This window comes from Euwallacea similis, chromosome 7 (genome assembly GCF_039881205.1).
Source record: "Euwallacea similis isolate ESF13 chromosome 7, ESF131.1, whole genome shotgun sequence".
NCBI lineage: Eukaryota > Metazoa > Arthropoda > Insecta > Coleoptera > Curculionidae > Euwallacea > Euwallacea similis.
This window is the reverse complement of record NC_089615.1, coordinates 4,439,032-4,459,838: the sequence shown is the minus strand read 5'-3', so window position 1 is coordinate 4,459,838 and position 20,807 is coordinate 4,439,032.

Here is a 20,807-nt window from a genome sequence, read left to right as displayed (position 1 = left end):
TTAAATAAACTGGAAATTTCCCAAATTCATTTTCAACCTCTTGCTGGTATTATTTGATCATCCAAAAGGTAAGGGAAAACAATTCCCTCGTTAGTGGTAGTCTAGAATTTACAGTTTCCACTAAGATGCTGAAAATCTTCTTTATAACTACAAAACTGATAGTCTTTGAAGGATGTTTTTTGATGAATAAGTTCTTATAAGTGTATGCTATAATAGTAGAAAGTTATATATGTTGGGTTGCACCTTAGAGGTAACCTCGAGTTGCCATTAGGATGAATTATCCAGAAGAAGTTGAACTCGACATCGTGCCATAGCCAGCTGGAAGCCCGGATTTGAACCCCACTGACAATGAAATTACTTTAAGCTCAGTTGCCACTCGGACTTTGAGGACAGTAAAGTTATTTAAAATTTGTGTCTGCCAAACTAAAGGATACAGACGCATTGTTGTTAGTCGTTAAACTGTCCTAAGCATAATAGTAAAAAGTTATGGCTTATTCTACTGGTTTGTTAGTTGTCATGAATATGCTGAAAATCTCTTTGGGAGAAAAGTATAATTTAATATTTTGTATCTACCGAATCGAATACTTCAAAAGGGAACTTTTTTGTCGACAAACTTTTTTAATTATATACTATATAGGTATTAGACTTAAAATTAGAGCCTTCTTTTGGTTTACATCAGAGTTTTAAGTTCTATTTTTTCCTCGCCACTAGGAAGCTAAAATCAGTTTGGGAGTAGATTATAATTTTAACGTTTTTAACTGGCAATGGAAAGAATTTGTTATTGCGAAATAAGCTTATTCAAGTATTACATTAAAAAATTACAACTTTGTTGTTTTGAGGAAAATGATGGGATTCTGAATGTACTCTTGAGCTTCCCCTACATTTGCATGTTTATATTGCACAAATAACATAAACATGTTTTACCAGATAGCCATTTAAGAATTATTCTCTTCGTATACAGTGTTTAGATTTTTTCCATGTTTTACCTCTAAAGTGAAGTGTAGCATGTAATGAAAAATGCCCGAGTCCTGAAATATATGGTCCATACAATGGCCGCATTTTTCAGGGCCCAGAGGTTGTTTATTTTGGCATTCGTCAGTCTGTGCTTTATGATGCTTTGTCTCACATTTTAAATTCTATGTATAATGTTTCAAGTTTTACCTTTTGTATTCGAAATACTATGCTACAACGAGATTTATTAGTTTTGCTGTGGCACAATGTCGGTCGCTGCCTGTCTCGTCATCCAAAATATTATTTTAAGCCAGAATGGCTTCGAGCAGGCAAGGAGATATTAACGCTTTCCATTTTAATTACATCTTGTAGCATTTTCAATTTAGCAGTGGAAGATAAATTTAAACAGAGCAGACTTTCCTCTCTTGGAAAACAAATCGCCAAAGAGCCTGCTTCCTCCGTGACAAACAAAATTAACGAAAATGTCGGTTTCCTCTGCATAACAATCACTTCTTGTTAAAAAGTATGTTCTCGTTTTAATTCTCGGTTGGATTATGGGATTAAGTTCCTACATCAGTCGCGATTAGAGCATCATTCTACATCCCGTAGATCTTTGAAAATTTAATGATTATATTCCGTGAAATTTAAATTCAGAGTGGATCGCTATTAACTCTTCAACTAAATTGATATTTTGCTGTAAATTTACAAGATTTCTGGAAATAAGTTGACTGCAATTGAGAACTAAAACAGGATTTGAATATTGCACCTTACTTCAATGGACCACTGAGAATAGGAATGAGCTTTGAGCGCTGTAGCAGCAGCGACTTTGTGAACATCTCTAATTTGAAAAGCGTCGTCAAAGTAACATCAACTTTTTAAAATATTCTGGTACCTACATGAGCACATTCACCGAAGCCACTTATGCCTCATTCGAAAGCATAAAGTTTGCTCTATAAATCCTGAAATTTTCATGACGATAATTCAATTTTGAGGGTCGCAGCAGGACCGGTTTTCTAAGCCACCCTAAGTTGAAAAGTGCCATCGAAATGACATCAACTTTTAAAAAATTCTGAGAGTCAAACCAGCAAACATACCAATGCCACTCATGCATCATTCGAAAGCTTAGGGCTTGTTCTATGAATCCTGAAATATTCTCATAACGCTGCTTCAATTTAAAGCGTTGTAGCAGGAGCGGGTTTAAGTGCTTGGCTGTAATATGAGGGGTGCTATCAGAGCCCCATCATGGTTTTAAAAAAAATTGGTAGCAAAATTTATCAACTAAATTCACCTACTCGTGGCCCATTGGAAAGCCTAGAGTTTGCATTATAAATACTGAAATTTGCATAACACTAATTTCATAAATATGTATTATTTTTCCTTATCCAGCTACCTGACAGACATTAAAAACATTAAAGCACATGATAAAGCAAAACTAATGCCCACTTCTCTCATATGGGTAAAGTTGTAAATTCAAAAAATGGGACTATAAACTTTGTTTAACTGGATTAACTATTACGACCGGGCATAATACGTTAAACAGCACTAATCCCAGCTTTCTAGCATCTGCAGTTTTAGGAGAATTTAAATGATCCTCGTTCGTAAAAATTCCATGATCCATGACTGTAGAAAAGCTTAAAAACAGGAATACTTTTAGCTTTTGCTGTTCCAGATTCCCTTATGTTTCCCTATAGAAAGATGGTTTTTGTGGCTATCCACCTTGCAAATTGGCTCCACCACAAGTCTAATATAGATCGCCCACTGTTTATGTCGGAGCAATTGTGGTTTGGATGACCCATTTCTGATGGTCCAGTTGCATCTGGCTGAAAAGGACGAGGATTCGATTCGCGGATATCCACCAGAGGAAAACTAATATTGGGCAGTTTAAATTAAATTTTAAATTCCGTCCCAGTAACTTTGTTACAAGTTCTAGGTTTGGAAATTCGAAACGAAATCGTGGACCTTCATAACGAATTTATGACTAAAGCGAACGAGATTTGTTAAGTTTCGTTGAACTCTCATCGATCGGTGCCTTCACTTGATACGTAAATGCCATTAATACTCGAGCATTTAGAGCACATTCGAGACGTCATAAGTGGAAATGTATGGCAAAGGTAACACATTGCTAAGGAGCTCAATATTCGATCCTGCTTAAAATTCTAGATATAAGCATTATGCATTGAATTACAATTCGTTCTGCCGATGAATGCCAATTAGGTCGCATTTGTAATCCAGACTCGTCGCAACAGCCTTAATGTGCCACCTGGGGCTCTCTTTGGAGCTGCTGTGGTGGCTTGTCGCCTTTAACCCCGGCCCTGGAACACCGATGGCTGCTTATTTATTCAGCGAAAGCCCCGGCGACATGTATGCGTAGCATCCATGTTCTGGATGCTCAGGGAAAATGGGTTCGTATACTAAATACCCCATTTCAGAACTCATACCTTTTCTCTCAATGGAATTTCAAATTTATGATTATGGAATTGTTTTAAAAAAGGGAACATTCAGTTTGTCGACCAACTAACGTTTCAGGTTAGTTCAGGTTAATTCGCAATTGCTAAAGTTACTATAAAAATATACAGTGGTGTACCAGGATGGTCTCAGAAGTACCCGATCTAACACTTAAACAAACAAAAAATTGGAAAATATTACATTGTTTCTCAACATAGTCTTCTTTGAGATTGACGCACTTTTCCCGGCGATGCTCCATGGCTTCTATGCCCTGTTTATAAGAAGCTTCGAATGTTTCAAAATAGACATCAACCTCGGACTCTACCTTTTCATTATTGGCAAATCATTTTCCACCGGGCCATTTTTTCATGTTTAGAAATAGAAAATCTGAGGGGACTAAATCTGGTGAATAGCGTGGGTGAGGAAAATCTTCGAAACCAAGTTGATTGATTTTGTCTGTCGCGTTGATGGAAGTGTGGACTGGTGCGTTGTCTTGATGAAACAAGACTTTCTTTTCCACCAAATGCGGTCGCTTTTTCTTAATTTCTTCTCTCAAACGTTGCAATAAATTTGTGTAATATTCTCCATTTATTGCTTTTACTTTAGAGAGATAGTCAATAAAAATTACCCCACGTGTATCTCAAAAAAACTAATGCCATTACCTTTCCTGCAAATGGACCGGTTTTCGCTTTCTTTGGAGCCGATTCTCTCCTTTGAGTCCATTGTTTTGACTGCTTTTTCGTCTCAACTGTGAAAATGATGGACCAATGTTTCATCCATCGTTATGAATCGACGCAAAAACTCGACTTTATTTCTGCGAAACTTGGCCAAACACTCCCTTGAAACATCCTTACGGCGCTGTTTTTGTTCAGTTGCACGTAATCGCGGCACCCATCTTGTCCACATCTTTCTCATATCCAATTGTTCGGTCAAAGTGCGATGTGCACTACTTTTTAAAATGTTTATCACGTCTGCTAACTCGCGTAATTTTAACCCATGGTCTTCCAGTACAGTTTTGTGGGTTTTCATCACAACTTTTAAAGTGGTCACCTCGTTAGGTCGATAACTGCGAAATTCGTCTTGGTGGCTTAAACTCTGCCACCCAATATTTTACAACTGTTAACGAAGGACCAAATTCCTCTAGAATTGAATTTAACTCCGCTTTAATGTTGGACGGACTAAGATCTTTCAAATGAAAGTATTGATTTACGTATCAACGACCAATTTTTGCATGTTCACTACATCTCTAAAAGCGTTTGCTAAAAACGGTTCTAAAACAAACACAAATCAACGTATCATCCTCAAACTGTAGACAAACCTTTTAAGCTTAGGTCTTTGTAATATAATCAAATCTTTAACAAAAATCGCCGTCTATGTGTCCAGGCGGGCACTTCTGGGACTACCCTCGTATGTCTCCATTTCTATATACAGGGTGTCTCAGAAATAAAAGTTCAAATGAGTAATACGTGCTAGAGGATGGAGATGAGCGAAGCAAGACGAGAGAGGTAGATTTTATTAACGAGAGATTATTTAAGCAAAAATTCATGGAGCATAAAACAATCTATTGAAGGAAAAGTAGCGCTTTCATCTCTCGTTTTGTAAATAACTATTGTGTATTTATGAAGCATAGGAAGGTGGGCAAAATGCAAAGATATGAAAACGAGTAATCCTGATATAAATTTTGTCGTTTTGCAGCTCCCTTATCAGTAGCTGAATTTCCCATCCTGATTATTATGGAACTGAGATAGCCTGAAAACTGGTAAAGATAACATCATTAAATTTTCGAATCAGTATGACAAACCCCATCTATTCAAGTAATAACAATAATAACATACAGGATGCTTCATTTGAGCTCCTGTAAAAATATATGTTACTACATACAACTTTTGTATTTAATATTTTGTTCTGGACTCAATATCATTTTATCGTTCAAGTCGCGTTGTTGACACGATAGTCTAGAGATGTCTACAGGATCCATAGATTATCTGACAATAACATACTTCATTCTGCATAGTTCCTCTACAAATTTCCAATTTTTACATGAGGAATTGATGGATGGCATTTGAAATTAATTGTAGGATTGGGAATAAAGTAATTTAGAATGCATGAGTAGGTTTACGGCAAAGCTCTTCGGTGGTTGCATTGGCATTTGAGGTGTCACGATTGATCGGACTGCCCTAAATATACTAAAACAACATGAATGCATGCAACACTAGAGTTCATAATAGGGATACTAAATTTCCCTTTCAGCACCCTCTAGACACACTTACACCTTTGCTGTTGTGTAAATACGCTTTAATGAAAGCTCCTCTCCGAAGGAAATCCCCAGTTGTTCATCGTAAGGCTGATATTTATATACGATGTAGATGTATTTTTCTTATCGAGACGTTAAAACAACATTAGACGATGTAAGGGGATCATCTGGGGAATTAACTTTCATTTTATCGCGACGAGCAAGGAATACTCAAGGGATCGACACAGTTGACTTCCTTGACTTGCCTGTCGATATTTTATATAAAATTGAGTATTTTTCCTTTAATAAACAGTAAACACAATATGTTGTTAGTGGGGTGCGATATTGAAATCTTTATTTATGTTCTTTCTTACAACTAAAGCAAATATTTTGCGTTTTAATTTTTGGAGAATAACGTCTCACACCTCAGTAGGGCTTATTGGAGCAGTGGAATTGTAAAAGAAACAAATTTTACAAATTAAGAAATAGTTAATAACGAGTTCCGAACATTTAACAATAATAATATTTGTATTATAGGCAATTAAATTCCTGATGCACGTCACAAATTGCTCAGAAGGCAATGCACAGGACTGCAAACGTGACAGGATCAAATTTGAGCGAAAAATGTTAAAATTTGGCCTCCTAATGAAAATGCCATGAAGTTTTTCATCTTGCTTTAAAACTAACATAAATATAAGAAATAATTATTTCAATTAATCTTGCAAATATTGGTTAAATTGGATATTTTTTTAATCGTCAGGTTGGCGACACCACATTTTAATTTACGACGTAACCGTTAAGATTTTATGATTTATTGCCGCCTTTTTGCGTGATTATATTTTTTCGGCAATTTTGACTTGAACTCCAGGTCTTTTTCTCAGTATCGCTGTAAAAATTGTTCTTTCAAGACTGAAAAGGGTAATGTGCATATATTTCGTATTTTTATTCGTGTAAAAATCGCATTTGTACAGCCGCAGCAAGGAGTTAGTAGCTTCCTTGATAGAGTATTTTGAAAGCGAACTTAAAAATAATGGACCATTATTACCACTGAGTGCGGTTAGAGAAGCAAGTTTAAATCATAAATATGAAATAAACTTTTAATTTTTCAATTTAAGCCTGTGACTGCTGCCCTACATTTCAGTATTTAGACGATTAGTGCGGTTTAAACATTTTATAAAAATAACGAGGGATTACCGTCACTCAAAAAGAAACGTCCGCATTCAAAGAGGGGTGCAAATTTGGACGTTTTGAACACGGGGACCATTCGAGAAAAGATTTATCAGATGGTCGAAACGAGAAAGTATTCAAAATCTGAATCTAACAACTGCTCTCATTATAAATTAGTGCAAAAATAATTTTTTAGAGCAACACGCGCTTGTTGCAACTTTAAGTAAAAAACTAAAAGAAAGGTAATTATTTGATTACTAATAGTTCTTTACGAAGTTTGCTGAAGAAAATAGGTCTTCGATGAAAGAAAGATGACCTAAGGTGCGATCTCATGGAACTTTAAAATATAGCTTTCAAAAGACTCGTTTTTTTGAAAGAATGTATGAAACAAAAAGGTAATAATCTATATCAATTTGTTTTTCTTGATAAAACATGTATTTTCCAGAATGGTACGATAGGACATTCTTGGCAGGATAATGACCAACGGAGCGTGAAACCTACAAAAATTGATGGTAGAAGATATTATTATATTAATATTAGATCATGTTTACATTAAGGTAAACAAATACTTTTATAGATATGTATATAATACTTCATGGTGGTAGTGAAAATAGTTTTATTGAGGGTGATGAGGTAATTTTCTCTCGAAAACCAAGTTTAGTGACTATCGTGGGGAAATGAGTCAGAAAAATTTTTTGCAACGGTTCGAAAACCAATTGTTAAAAAATCTGTCAAATTGTACCATAGCATGTTATTAGAACATACACCCATTTTTCCCTGGAATAAAGCTTCAATTCAGGAATGGTTGACTAAGAAACAAATTGTATTTTGTACAACTCTATGAAAAGCACAGCTTTGGTTCAGTAGGAGCGATCATTTCTTATTATCTTTCAACTCATTTTAATATGTGCAATGTGAAATTTTTTTCCTTGTACAAACCTCCAAAAAAATATTTATTAGATGAAATAGCGGAGAAATATGGGCATAAGGTCCTGCGATTGCCTCCATACCACTGTACGTTCAACCTAATTGAACATCTATGGGGTATTGCCAAAAATGATTATAACCGATATATTGGTCGAGATGGTAGAACAGAGACTCACACTTTAGACACGTGGAAAGAGACTCTTTGTACTGCTACTCCATAAATGTGCAAAAATATGGTGTGACATACAGAAGACGAGAAGAGATGGTTCGAAAGAGAAGATGTATTTGGTAGGCTGATCATGTAACATGTTATTATTAATTTAGATGATGGTAGTGGTAGTGGTTATAGTGATTTTGATGATTCAGATAATTGAAAATGTTTAAATTTTATGTATATCTTGTTCAAGAAATTTCATTCTTAACTTCCAATCCTAATTCCCGTGCTCATTATTGCTTTTTTACGATGCGATTTCGCCATTAAAGGCTGTGCCGTGAACGTGAATTTTATTGCGAATAGTGTAGTTGTAAAGTACAAATATACAATTTCCATAGATGGACCCCTTTACGCTCCAAATCCACCGGCCACGAACTTTGCTGTTTAATACGCTATAACGTGACGTCGACTCAGAGAAAAACAAGGACAGTTTTTATCATGACACTCATTAATTTTGAGGTCATATATTTTATTTAGCAAGGGTCAGCTAATTAGGGGGCCCTTGTTCGTTATGTATCTCCCTCATTTTACAACAGCATATATCAAATGAAGGCTGAATAATGAAAGAAAAAGGCCGCAAAGAAGTGGTATTAAAATTACGAGCGACCATTAGAACTATTTGCGAAAAATCATCGAAAAATGGGTTTCGCCCCCTCGAAGTAACGACACAGGAAACGGAATAACGTGGATGGCATATTTGTCATTTAAAGCACGATTCGTACATGACAGGATCAAAATGGGGGATAGTTTATTTTGTCATGAAGGGGCTTAGGCGTGTGTACAAATTGCGGTCGTGTTGATTTTGCCTTCTAACAATATATCATTGAATGATTGATGAGAGACCTGAAGCCATTACTACGTAATACGTGTAACGGCTTGCTCTAATACGCGAACGCATCGCGTTGCTTTTCCTCTTTTTAATAGGACAGAATGAAATATGGATAAAACCCCGCGGTGTTATTAACTTGTCGTGTTTTAGTAACTGCCACACGTGCAACTTCACTTTTTTTATTTATGTGATAAATCCGCGAGTAAAAATGACAAGTCCGCCATAATTCGTCATTACCCACTTAATTTCCCACACAAATTCCTACGAGATGATTTTTCTTTAGACATGCGATGCCTTCCTCCCTCGTCGAGGTCACTTTCCTGACAGAAATTCAATATGTGCAGAAATATCTGCGGTATATACTCTCAAATGCCCGGGCTCTTGCATAAAAAGGAGATGGGTATTTCCTTAAAAGTAATATAGACATTCATACGTGGAATCGTTCTCAGACAATGGTGAATTCAACGTTATTGTCTGAAAACTGCCTGCTGGAATGTGGAAAACGCCGCTGGTCGGATCGTTTTCAGCTTTGGGATTACTACCGCTGTTATGCGGGCATTCTCATATTCCGCAATATCGCGCGTTTAACATATCATAAAATACTTGCTTATTTTGTAACATGCATTTAATATGAGCATGAAGTTTTAGTAGTAACTTCGAGAAAACTGATTCAAAGGCGAAAGGTAAACAAACCTATCGAGAGGTGTCACAGTTAAACGAAGAGGAAAATTGGTAACGTAGCCTTCGCGCATGCGCACTTGAAGAGCTGCCGTGCTCCAGAAGTAGTTACCTTCCAGACGTAGTCTCTCGTGTGAGTTATCGTAAATATTTCGAAAACTACTCCAAATTTTACATCTCGGGGGTTTCTAAATGGGCCGTTCTAGAGATAGCAACTCCTGTGTGCACACTTAAGTTTAAGAAGTTGTTTACGTGTAGAGACCTGAAAGAATAAAATTATGCCCGCGGCCGAATGTTCAAGTCTAATGGGAAGCAGTGGGCCTTTATTCGGCTAAGAATGTAATCCTTCTTTCGGCCCATACAACGTTTTGCACATAAAAATAATTTCAAATTCATATTATCTTGAACTAATAATCGGCGTCATCACCGATCCCGCCGGGTGGTCTCCATATCCAGCATGGCATCTACCATGGTTTAATTCTACTTTATGTTTAGATTTGTCATTAGTTGTCTTTGAGATCCAGGCCGTAATTGTCCCTAAATTACGATGTTCGGGGAAAAGAGGATGCAAATTTGGATCGATTCTCATAGGAATTTTTATTTCCTGAGTATGAAACTTTACTACCTTTTTTAAAAAGTCTAGGCGTCAATAAACCAATTAGACCTACAAGGTGTCTGAATATAGTGCAATAAATTCAATTACGCATTCTAGGTCCTAAAATATGACGAAAAACCACACAAAAAACACTAGGTTTTTTAAAAAATTCTGTCATGTACAGAAATGTTAAAAATATTTGTTTGCTTCGTTTTAAAGCTAACTGGACTTTAAATCTCATATTTATTTAATAAAACCTAATATCCACCGATTTGTTAAATCTCAATTCTTTCGAACACTGTTGGAGATTTTGCCTTTCAACAAGACTACCTTTTTTATGTATGCAACTTCAAATTTAATATTTTTACTATAAAATCGTCAATGAAGTCAAGCTGAAAGAGTTTAGGGAAATTTTGAGCACTACCTCCCTATACTACTCATGCCTGGAAAAATTCAGCAATTTCTTAATAGAGATTCAGAAAGAACGCAAAAAGTTATAATAAAATACAGAATGTCATTTATTTATCTCGAAATGTTTCGAAAATTTTAATAAAAAACAATTCTCAGGAAATTTCACACCCTGTATATTGAAAACCAAGAGCCTTTCAATATACGTTTATATGAAGTTTCCGTCGTATTTTGGAACCTAGAATACGTGATTGACTGCATGGCACTACGTTCAGAAACACCTTGTATAACTAATTAAACAATATCGTCCATATTTTCACTTACCTAGTAATGGCGTGTTGATTGAATCGCTAACTCAAACATCGAAAACCTTTGCGTTCACACTGCGGTTTAAGTTACCCCTTTCCTTTGGATTAGGAAACCCCAACTTCCCTCTTAAATCTTGTTTTACATTTATGTTTAGGAAGGCAAATTTATCTAAAGCCTTTACAGCATGATACTGAAAAGGAAAAACTTGACGAGTGTAGTTTTTAAGTGTAAGTGATCTAATTTTAATTAGAAAAATCTGACATATATAGCAACATGTTATTTCTGAAAAAGCTTTGTGTTCTGGACCAAGCAAGAGTAATGTAATTACTCCAGCATCCAAGTCCTTGATGCAATTTTCTGTTCGTGATTAAAAACTGGCTTTGTAACTATATTTTGGCCCTGGGAATATACACTCGCATCACTGTTCATTTCAAGGGCGCTTTGAATAGAAAGGGCCATTAGTTACCCTTACTTTCCACAAGTATACATGAGATAATATTAAGCTACCGTTTATTAGTTTCACGGTCCGTTTCCTGTACTAAAACGCATTACAGCCGGTTCCCTTAAACCGATATCGACATGGCAGATGATCGAGTTAAAGCCATATCTAAAATAAAAGGGCACTTTCCGAAAATATCATTACAAGGGTTTATGTCAAGAGAACGTTACCTTTAAGTATCGGAATTTTTCACGGAAAAGCGGAGAGCTCTCAAAGTGTGTTTGAAGTCTAACGCTTATTGGTAACCTTATACTTTTCGCTTAACCAGAGGGGTCGTTTATGTGAAAAGAATTTTTGAAATCCCTCCATCGAACGGTGAAAGAGCTTGATTCTAAAATAACGAGAAGTGCTTTTAATGATTTTTGTACCCACAGTATTGATTTACATTCTCGGAATATTGCAATAATGAGGAAAAGTACAACATTAATCCGTTTCCTGTTTGCTTCAACGAAAACAAACAGGGAAACTCGAATGGAAACATTTCCTTTGCAAAGCACATTGCATCTGCAGTTTCATTTCAAGTCACATAAAAATATCTTGTATTCTTATGAGACCATTACAATTTCACTAGGTTCTATCCTTTATTTCCAGCCTGCATTAATCTTGGATAATTCGTACGACATGACTTAGGGTTTGGTATTTGCACTAGTTTTCTGGAAACTGAAGTGATGCACAAGTGACCCTAATCAACGAACATTTCAGAGGACTACGTCGCGTCGGGTTCAATTTTAGATCGGCGAGTTTGGGAGGTTTGCCTATTTTCCAGTTGGCCGGATTTACCCTCTGGAATCTAACTTTGAGATGTAGTCTGGATAATGTGATTTGATGACTTTCGGAAACAACAGAACAATAGGAACAAAGCACAAAAATATTCTCGACGAGGCGTCCTCATAGATACGAATGGAAGTACGGCTTAACAGTAGAAATATCTTATGTTTTATATAAACTTTTTTAAAAATTAAAATTTTTCGCAGTTTCATGACTTACACTCCGTCAACGGCTTAAGATTTGAGAAAGTTTATATTTAAATTTATACGGTTTCAGAAAATAAGCCAAAAGGCATTCGTATAAGCAATAAGAAGCATAATCAGCGGCAAGAGTGTGGAACGAAACATTCAAAGAATTTCTTCCAAACTATTGATTAACCCTATGGAAAGATCGCTTGAAGCTAATATCGCGTTTGAATCGAGTCTGACAGAATTGAAATTTAACTGCAAAAATTTAAGTATTTTCCAGACATTTCGGGCTTTAAAATATTAAAAATTCACAGGCGTAGATCGTCGGAAACTCAGTTTTCAGGATATTAAAAACAATTGATCGGTTTCTGAAAAATTTTGCAGAACAAAACCAATTTAGAGCCTCGTTTCGCATAATTCAGGCGTTACTCAAATTTAATTAACATATTTCAATCGTTTTTCAGGTTTTGCAAACTACAAAACGTTAATGATTTATTGACATAGATTGCCTAAAATTTACTTTTCAGGATTTTAAAAACCCCCCGAATATGCAGATGAATATAGGATAAAACTCAATTAGTTTAATGCTTCCTCTGATACGACCCTTGTATGTGTACTCCAATCGTTTGTTTTGTGTGTGATTTTTGTAATTACAAAATAAATAGTTTATAGGCGTAGGAGGTGTTAAAGTTAATTTCTTATTGATAATTAAATCACCGATGTGCATGTTATACAAATTTTGCTTTAATTTAATACCTCATTTGGTATGGGCTGAGATTGTTCATATTTCAGTGCAAAATTTGGATTTTACAGACATTTCCCGCTGCGAAATATTAACAATTCATAAACATAGATGGTTGAATGGTTTAGCTTTCCATGAAAATTTTGCCTAATTTATTTAATTTAATGCCGCATTTGGTATTTCCATTACATTGCCCGAATTTAAGTACATTTGTGCAGATCAGATCATGATCCATTTGTTTGACTTCTCTATCCCAAAAACGATAATGAAAAAAGCTAAATACAATTTTATGAGTACAAACTTGCTTGTTTCAAATATTATGCTATGTCAGCCTCGGATTTCTCTTTAGGAATTTTCAGGTAAAGGAGCCGGCTCGCTTTTTGAATTCTCTGACAAATCCAGTTGTCCAAATGGTATTGGAAATCATGGAGGGCAGTTGCTAGAAGAGCTGAGAGGTTAATATTATTAATAAAAAATTATTTATAAAATTAAGATCGTATTAATAAAAAATGTATAAACTTCAGTAGATTGTTTAAACTCTTCGATTTCTTGCAAAAGAGATATGAGCCAAGGTTCGATGAAATTCAACATATGTGTGGGATTTATCTTTTATTCGGTTGTCTAGGGTTTATGTATAATTGGGATAGGGTACAATACGAAGCTTAAATGGTAACTTAATTAGTAAAAACTCGCGTCACTTAGTTCGTCGTTCACTCCGGATATCAAAGAGAGCGATTCTCCTTGTCACAAATCTTAAATATTAAACCTGGGGGTAATAAACCAGTGTCGTATCTCGAGTAGAGGCCAGCGACCGTTACAACATCTGGCTGCTGCGAGCCAGCACCACGAACCATCCTTTGTTTGAGCCCTTAGCAACCATCCTCCGGCCCTTCTTCCTTGGTTCAAACAAAGAGATGTTCGCTTTTTGGGTTTTTTCCGTGACACAGATTCTAGGAGGTTACTGGGAGAACCCAGCAACAGCCGAGAATCACTCGAACTCAGGTACGATACGCATGGGCGTAACATCGAGGTACCTCACTTTTTAATCCCCCTCGGTTCCTCAACCCTAATTTAACTAATACTATCTAACAAATATTCGGACTTTCCCGTTGGTGTCTCGATTTGGTCAGACAGTAATAATTACATTTAGAAGAGTTAGAGCGATCTGACGAGCGGATCCTACATTCGGCCATTCTGACTAGCAATCCGCCTCGGATTCGCTATCATTATCGACCCATGGCTTCATGTATTCGGCACAGGTAGAGGTGCGTCCCGGTCCTTCGTGGGTGCCCACCTTAATGACCTCGTATCGCTCATTGGGCAGAACCTCGATGACCTCATAAGGACCAAGAAATTTCTTACACAGTTTCAGCCCGCCCCCGAACTGCGTTCTTTTTATGGCCACTAAATCCCTCCGTTTATACTTTGTCGCTTTCTTCCGCCTTAAATTATATTGCCTCCTGTTTTCTTCTTGCGCCTTCAAAATTTGCTTTTTGCTATCTTCACGTAGTCTTTCCCTTTTTGCGTCGAAATTCTTGATTATCTCCTTTTCCAGCATTTCCTTAATGCGAATCTCCTCATTATGCCTCATCCGGACACCAAACAATACCTCGAACGGTGTAGCATCGATACTCCTTTGCAGTGTGGAATTCAAAGCAGTTTGCACCTTATCTACTTTGTCATACCACCTACTAGGATTTTCCATGCTCAGTTTCGTAAGGACAGGGATAATCGTGCGATTAACCCGTTCCACTTGACCGTTCCCTCGAGGTACTCCGGTGGTGACAGTGACGTGTTGGATCCCCTCATGTTCACAATAATCGCTGAATTCCTTCGACGTGAACGCAGTACCTTTGTCTGTAATTATTCTTGACGGATTTCCAAAATTTTTCTGTTGCGTTCTTAATTTGTCGATGGTTTCCCGCGACGTCGTCGACTTGGTAGTGTACAGCCAAACGAATTTCGAGAAGTCATCTACTACGGCCAATATATGCTGGTAATTTTTATTTGTTGAAGGCAGAGGTCCTAAATGGTCAATATGGTAAGTGTATAGCGGTCCTTCGTCCTTGGCTATCGGGTGCAGCATTCCCTCTTTCTTTCCTTCTTTTCTGTTTCCCAGAATGCAGGCCACACAATTCTTAATAACAGTATGAATCTTTTCTTTCAACTTCGGTATATGGAATTCTCTTTTGACGATTTCCTCCACTTTTGCAATGCCAAAATGGCCTATTTCGTGCGTTTTCTTTATGACCTCGGACTGCATCGACTTCGGTACGACTATTAATTCCAACCCATTGTCGTATTTGTACAAAATACCGTTCTTTACTAAATAGCCTTGGTAATCTTCAGTGCTGGCAATTTTCTTGACAGCCTGGACGAACTCATCTCCTTCTTGCGCCGCTTTTAATCGCCGCAGAGTCCCTTCTTCGTCATTAATTTCCTTTTTCTCATACTTCTTCTCTGAGCTGAACGTCGGCCTTTTTGTTCTGATCTGCTCATACAATCTGACCTTATCCTTAAACTCAGCGAAGTTTTTCGCTCCATAAAGCACACATTTGCTTGATGGATCATCCTGTATCCCGTCAATAATGTATTGTATCACGACCTCGGCCTCTAACGTCGCTCGGCTTCCGATCTCACGCATGACCAATACATATTCCTGTACTGTCTCAGCAGGACTTTTCTTTCGAGACATTAGCAACTTATGAATCTGAGCACTGCTGACCTTCACTTCAAACTCAGCGGTAAGTCTTTTCTTAAGAGTAGTCCAGGATTTAATACCCTTTTCTGATTGCACATATAGTTTCGCTAAACCCGTCAACGACTTTTTCGCGAATATTAATTTCTGTAAGTCGTTCCATCGTGTGACCTCTGCTATTTCCTCAAAATCTCGGATCCACTTTTCTATCGGGTAATCATCCTTGCCATCAAATGGTCTAATGCTGTCTTCTACGTCACGAAAGGTTAACGCAAAAGGATTATTTTTTCTCGTCTTCGTTTTGGTACGGGCTTGTGGCTGAGCTAAATTTCCCTCGTCAATTTCGTCCTCCTGTCCGGATTCGTCGCTACTTTCCTGACCTCCGGCATCCTCATCTTCGGTCTCCCCGTCTTCTTGTCCCTCAGTAATATCGTCGTTGACTGACAAGTCATTCAGGAAAGAGCATACCCGATTCGCGATGTCCTCGTGTTGTCCCGAATAGTCCAAGTTTAGAATGTGACAGATCGCCATCAAATCGCTTAAGTTCAACTGATCTTCGGTTTCTGTTAATTTGGTCTGATATTCCCTTGATTCCTTGTCCAGGTTAAAACCAGGGAATTTCCTCACATTTTTTCTAGTTTGCCGACCTTGACCTTCTTTGCCGTAAACAGCAACATGCAGCGCTTGAACCGCCCTCAGTTTAGAATTTGTGATATTTTGCGCAATTTTTTCAATATCCCCCAAAGTAGTCATAATTGGGTATGGAATTGATACTAGGCCAATATTCCAAGAAAATAAAAAATGAGATACGATGCGTTTTGCTGTTTACGTAGAATCGACTTGAAAAGACCAGTCAATAGAAGAAATCGAGACACAATCGGGATTACAAAGCAATAAATCTACTAATACAGTAAAATTAGACTAACTTCTGTATCCTACCTTAACTGCTTTTATCTGTCGGTTGCGTACACCTTTTCCGCACTCCACTTCACTTCGCGGAATTAATCACTATTATCACCCTAATCTCGCACTGTTTCGTCGTTATCGCCGTCGTCGTCGTTACCCGTCTGGTATTAGTGATTTCGTCGTTATCACCGTCGCCGTTGCTCTCAATCCTGAAGTGCAGAGCTTGGTCGTCCTAACTCGTTTCCCAAATTTCGGCTGAGTCTTCTAAACTATTACCCCAAATCTCGTAAAAGTCTCCAAAATCGTTACCCCAAATCTCGGACGAGCCCCCAAAGTTGTGGGATTTATCTTTTATTCGGTTGTCTAGGGTTTATGTATAATTGGGATAGGGTACAATACGAAGCTTAAATGGTAACTTAATTAGTAAAAACTCGCGTCACTTAGTTCGTCGTTCACTCCGGATATCAAAGAGAGCGATTCTCCTTGTCACAAATCTTAAATATTAAACCTGGGGGTAATAAACCAGTGTCGTATCTCGAGTAGAGGCCAGCGACCGTTACAACATCTGGCTGCTGCGAGCCAGCACCACGAACCATCCTTTGTTTGAGCCCTTAGCAACCATCCTCCGGCCCTTCTTCCTTGGTTCAAACAAAGAGATGTTCGCTTTTTGGGTTTTTTCCGTGACACAGATTCTAGGAGGTTACTGGGAGAACCCAGCAACAGCCGAGAATCACTCGAACTCAGGTACGATACGCATGGGCGTAACATCGAGGTACCTCACTTTTTAATCCCCCTCGGTTCCTCAACCCTAATTTAACTAATACTATCTAACAAATATTCGGACTTTCCCGTTGGTGTCTCGATTTGGTCAGACAGTAATAATTACATTTAGAAGAGTTAGAGCGATCTGACGAGCGGATCCTACATATGAAAATTGACGAATGTAAGATCGGCTCAGTGCAATGGGAATCCCATTTTGGGATGTTATGATTTGTTTAAAAATACACAGAGTGACTAAGTATTGTAAAAATTTTCTTGTGTAGAAATCCGTAGTGAATGCTGAGAAGTGTTTTATTAGAAAAAATGTAGCGCTATAAATAAAGATGTGTTGACCAATAAATGAAGAAGCTACATCATCACTCACAAATTAATTAAATTATCTAACAAAAAGCAAAATAAGCATTGCAATTTGAGCGCTAACTAATTGCAAAGTGCTGCGTCTATTAATCTCAAGTTGATCGAGACAAAAATGCCTTTAACAACCTCTTAATTGAGGGCTTTAAAGGGCCAAATGGTTGATGCTCAATTATTAGGAATCGGAGAACTAGAATTTCTCCTAATTTCGAGGGTAACCCTGACTTTGTTCCTTATTCGAAAGATTGAATTTATACATTAGCGATTTGGGACACGGCCGAAGGGCTAAAGGGTAGGCCATTAGCGAGTTAATTTCACCGACAAATATCCAACTAAAAGTAAAATAAATTAAGCCGACATAGACAGGAAGCAAAAAGGGTCCTAAAAGCCTGAGCATGCACGGTGAAACAAATAAATAAATCAGATCCGGCTAAAGGCGTTTATTTAATTACTTTTCTGGTGTGGCCGAACTCTCGGGTCTGCACAAAAAAGATGGATTAGTCCGCAGCCAACAGCTGAGCAAGCCGTATGCTGTAAGTGGGGTAATTACTTTTCTTTTGGACAAAATTAATTTTGAAAATTATTTTTACGCGAAAAAAAAAAGAATGGCAAATGATAGGGTTGGTACGGGGATCGAGAATTATTAGGCTCTAGTAAAAATCCTGAGAGAGGGAAATTTTGCTTTCTGCGAAACTGAGTTTCTGTGTAATGAGAGATGTACGTAAATATGTTTTAAAACATCGGTGACGATTGAACAGAGTTAACTATCCAGAAAAGTACAAAAAAGCACATGCTTATAAGCGTATGAAGATTAAGACAACGATTATCATATAGTGATTGAGACTTCATGATGAAGTAGACAGTTATATCAAATTTCAACGAAAATGATGGATAATGGGGTCTGGAAAGTAGACTTACTGACTTTGAAAAATCTGTTCTCCGCATTGCCTCTTTCGGTCTATTCCTATCAGCGTGTGGTATTACTTTCCGCACATGTTAAGTAAATAACTATTATTCGACTTGATCTTTAAGGTGCATTTCATCATATTTCTGTAATTGACTCTCATTCTCTTAAGTATAGCAGTTTTCTGTCATCCTTGGGACAATTTGAGTGTTAAAAAATGCTATTTAGGATCAAAAACAGTCTTGCTATTCTTGCCCGTTTTATTAGTTCTGCTTTCCAGAAGCTATTGGAACAAAATAAGATTAATATTCATGTAGATGACATTTTGACTGCTACTTAGATTAGTGGAAAAAATATTGCTACTCGTTGACTCTTGGTTTGGATAAATGTAAAGGAGGAGGTAATTTTTTTGGGTTTTTCGATAAGTTTTTTAGGAATTAGACCTACCCCTGAAAGCATTAGTTCCAGTTCCATGAAACTGTAGAATGCTCATAGTTCCTATGGCTTATGTTCATATTTTGGATGCTTTGTAAAAAATTTTGCCACCGCATCTAAGCCACTTTATGATTTCTCGAAATCTGAAGGAACCTTAAAGGGTTTTTGTTTTTGACAAAGCAGCTTTTGATTGTTTTGAAGACATTAAGCAGCTTATCTCATCCCAAATTTTTGCTCTCTATTCGCCTGGTTTAGAGGCATAGCTTCATTGTGCTGCACGCTCTATAGGTTATGTTTCTATCCTTTAACAAAAACAAGCAGATGGGTATTTTCACCCTGTTTTCTACTTCAGCAAATACATTACACCTAATGAGGCAAAATACCAGAGCTTCGGACTGGAAGCAGTTTGTATTGTTTATTCTTTATAGGGATTTTGTGTATATCTCAAGAAAATTAATTGAACAGACGATTTATTTTCTGATTGGAATAGCCTAAAACGGACCTTTGAGAAGAAAAAGATTAACCTTTGTATTTTACGTCAAACTCCTATTTACCTAAAATTCGATTTCTTATTTATTAGGAAAGTTGAGCAGATGAAAAATGTTGATGCTCTCAGCCGGTGTCTGCTTATGTCTATCTTATGTGTTATGCATAAGGACCCTGAAATTGTTAAAATTAGGGACGATTTGTTACTGCCAAAACCCATTATATGGATAATTGTGCGATGGCTAAGTTTATCGCAAGATCAATTTCAAATTATTATTTTATGTGCCAAAATATTTGTAATCAAACGGAGTTTGACCTTCTCATGATGATGACGGTCACATCGACACGTTTGTTACACATGCATAAAGGGTTCACAGTGTGAGGCATACCATATAAAATTATATTTCGAATTATTTAAAATGTTACTCTATTTTCTTCTGATAAAAGTGCAGAAATTCTACACCCAACTCTGCTTTGAAAATATATTATACGGTGAGGTGAATGACTGTAAAGTACGTTTTCCAGCTTTTTTCTAAAACCGTTAAATAATAGGTTAATAATGACACACACATGTGTTATTATTTACCTGGCGTGCTAATTGGCCAATGTCGTGATAATCTCCATTGTTGTTTTAATTATGGTCGCCATGGAAATGAATATTAATGGAAAAGCAGCGTTAATGATAGGATTTGAGAAGTGTTGCCTTTTTGTGTTTGGGTTTTAATTTATGTTTAATTTAGTTAGGTTTATTGCAATTGTGTCGAACATTTGATCCATCATTCGGCAGAATGTTCAACCGAATTTATGCTCAAAGTTCGGCAAGTGACCTATAGGCAAATATTTCAGCTACAGGATCAGGCGAATTTTGAATTCAATACTGGGCGGGATGTGCCAGTCAGTCATCGGCGTCAGTACAGTGCCGATTATTTTTTAAACGAAAAAAAAATTAAAGGAAAACATAGAGGGAAATAAGTAAAATAACGTCTGCTGGCATTGTTGTTGACGAAGTAGCTTTGACAAGTGCGATATTGTTAGAATGAAATCAGAAAATGAAACGAACTAGGTTTACCAGGGAGAGGATTCCAATTCGCACCCATCAATGGTTAATGCCCATTTGCACTGCCTAACAACAAATCGCTCGTGCAGCCCTGTGTCAGCAACTAAAGAGCGTTACTACAAACGTTTGGGGCATACTTCGACTTGGATCAAATATTCCGACAGAAGTTCGAACTTGTTTCGAACGTGCCGAAATTCAAACGTTCGGCACATGAAACCTCTGCGTTGATGGCTA